This window comes from Schistocerca piceifrons, chromosome 1 (assembly GCF_021461385.2).
Source record: "Schistocerca piceifrons isolate TAMUIC-IGC-003096 chromosome 1, iqSchPice1.1, whole genome shotgun sequence".
Classification (NCBI taxonomy): Eukaryota; Metazoa; Arthropoda; class Insecta; order Orthoptera; family Acrididae; genus Schistocerca; species Schistocerca piceifrons.
The window spans coordinates 962,085,515-962,088,970 of NC_060138.1; positions in this window are offsets into that span (position 1 = coordinate 962,085,515).

A 3,456-nucleotide genomic window follows, 5' to 3' on the forward strand; every position below is an offset into this window, starting at 1 on the left:
GAGTGCATTTCGTCAATATATATATGAAGGTAAAAACTACAATGTTCTTTTATTAATTGTGTGTCTGAAATAATGCGTCACTACAGGGTCAGTCAACAAAGCATCTGGCTTGTGTTCTTGTATTAGAGTGAATTCTGGTTTTCTTGCGTAATTATAGTTTTTCTAAATTTCTTTTGTCACGTCAGTATAGTTGGTATTTAAAAATTCTTGTCTTGTTGGAAAAGAACCGTGCCAGATGTGGACGTTGAGTCACACTCCCACATACAGAACAGTGACTCTTGTGCTTATTGGTTTTGTAGGTTTTATAGTTGCTGGGGACTTAATTAATTAACTGTGTTTACGAAAATTTTCTTACATTGTTCTTTGCAGTCAGATAGCGTAATAATACTAGTCAGGGCCAACCGATTACGAGACTTACGTAATCAGACTTACAGCTACTAAAAAAACTAAAAAAAACATTTTCAATTTATATTTAATTAAGCCTCCATGCACGTGGCGACCGCTGCTTCGGATCGTCCCTTGGAATTGTTCTGATTGTAAAAATAGTAGACCGTAGTATTGTTGTAGTAATTTGTAGTTTATTAATTGTAGTCTATTTTGCATGTATAGATTTGGTAATTAGCATTCTTCTAATGGTATTTTTCAAAATTTAATTTTTATTGCCTTGTATACGCGTTTGACAATTTTGTGCAATTATTTCAATTGTTCGTTAATCGTGTTTGAGGGAAACATCTCGTGTGAATAGTACTGTTGGAGATAAGGAGTCATTGTGTGTGATTTTCGAACAGTGACGAATTTTTTGTGTATTTTGTAAATGATTACGCGATCTATGAAAAAGGCAAAAATGATGAATAGTGAGTATAACGAAATTGTTGACATGGCGAACTCGCCAACAGAGGAAAACAGTATGGTGGATAATGGAGTTGAAAACAATGTAATAAGTCGGGAAGACAGTTCGGAACCAGTTCAAGGTTTTTCTCAATCAGAAAATTCACAGAATACGAGAGTAACGATAGAAGATTCTGGAATAGTATCGAACACAGATAGCCTTACAGCCATGCAGAAGGAAGCTGGTTTTGTGGGAAATGTGAGGGGTGAAAAGAATTTTGAAACAGTTACTATGGAGCAGTTGATGAGTGCTATATTAAATTTGGGATCACAGTTACGATCTGAATTAAAAACAGATATGGAAAAACAAATAGGAACTATTAAAACTGATATGGGAACAATGGGAACAAAGTTAGACTCACTGGGATCACAAATGGAAGCAATGATAACACGGATGGGAACTATGGAAACTCGGCTAAGATCTGAATTTAAAACAGAAATAGGAACAGTTAAAACTGAGATGAAAGCAGTGGGATCACAGTTACGATCTGAATTAGAAACTGATATGGGAACAATGGAAACACAGTTAGGCTCACGAACAGGGACATGTTTCAAATACATGAAAGACGAATCAAATAAAGAAATTAGAGAAGAAGTACAACCGATTTTGAAGGCTCACAATAATAGCTTAATTTCAACAAAAATTAGACAAGAGGAACAGGGCATAGAACAGGAAGAAAGAGATCGCGTGATAGTATAGAATTTTTCAGAGTTAAATTTACAACGTGCAAAGGATAAGGAAGAAATATTTGAGAGAATCGAAGGATCCGTACCAAATGACAGATTGAATAACCTAACACAACAGTATGAACAGTTAACTACCAAATGTGTTAATACTGAAACCCGAGTCGCGACACTTACGGAAGACGTAAATAAACAGAAAGAACAATTAGGTGACTTATCGGAAAGAGTTGAGGAAATTTCAGATAAATTGACAAATCTTAGTTTACATGGGGACAGAGATTCGGATGATACAGCTCCATTACCATTTGCAGAAACCGAAGAGTATCAGAACATAAATAAGCATGTTGAAAATCAGGGAAAATTTAATGAACGCGTGAAAAAGGAATTTGAGGCATTACGGAAGCAAGTCAAACAAATCGAAGGCGAAATTGTAGGAAAAGATAGCAGAAGAAATTTAGAATCACAGGTAGCAGAGGGGTTTGAAGAAAATAATTTGTTTCGTTTACGGGATGCAACAAGAGAGTGCCAGGCGCGCGAACTTTACAATAATCGACATTCGGACTGGGACAGACGCGGTAGGTCTTTGTCGCCACGAGGCGAAAACTTTGACTATAAACACTTTTTGACTGTTCGGAAATTTAAGATCTTCCGCAACTCTAAGAATGACATACATCCATGTTCATGGCTAGATCAATTTACGTACGCACTTCCGCCAAATTTGCCACTAAGTCACAAACTAGAAATTATGTGCAGTTATTAAAGTCCTCAGGGGATTCACTACTCTAAGTGAATATGTGCCGTAGCGAGCATAGGGCCCCGAGCTGTAGTGGTGCTATTTCTCTTTTAGTTTTCTGTACCGCTGCCTACTCTTTTACTATTCTTTGCATCTGTCAAACGAACTCTTCGACTATCAATCTATCTAGAGAGTAAGTAAATAATAACCTGATATGACGATTTTACCCAAATGAGATTTCGAAAATTACTGTTTGAACTTATTAATGTCCTCAGGGGATTCACTACTCTAAGTGAATATGTGCCGTAGCGAGCATAGGGCCCCGAGCTGTAGTGGTGCTATTTCTCTTTTAGTTTTCTGCACCGCTGCCTACTCTTTTACTATTCTTTGCATCTGTCAAAACAACTCTTCGACTATCAATCTATCTAGAAAGTAGATAAACAATAACCGGATATGACAATTTACCCAAAAGGAGATTTCGAAAATTACTGTTTGAACTTATTAAAGTCCTCAGGGGATTCACTACTCTAAGTGAATATGTGCCGTAGCGAGCATAGGGCCCCGAGCTGTAGTGGTGCTATTTCTCTTTTAGTTTTCTGCACCGCTGCCTACTCTTTTACTATTCTTTGCATCTGTCAAACCAACTCTTCGACTATCAATCTATCTAGTGAGTAAGTAAACAATAACCGGATTTGACTATTTACCTAAATGAGATTTCGAAAATTACTGTTTGAACTTATTAAAGTCCTCAGGGGATTCACTACTCTAAAGTGAATATGTGCCGTAGCGAGCATAGGGCCCCGAGCTGTAGTGGTGCTACTTCTCTTTTAGTTTTCTGTACCGCTGCCTACTCTTTTACTATTCTTTGCATCTGTCAAACCAACTCTTCGACTATCAATCTATCTAGACAGTAGATAAACAATAACCGGATATGACTAATTTACCCAAAAGTGACTTTGGAATTTACTGTTTGGACTTACTGTACCTTCAGCAGCATTCATTCTTAGCTTAAACGAAATTTTACCTGTTTATATTCGTGACAAATTTATTTCATATGTTGACTTGACATTCTTATTGCTAAACGTTCTTGGAGTGAGCACAACAAAATTTTGGATTCATCATTACGTATTTTTGCAAGAGTTGGCATTACA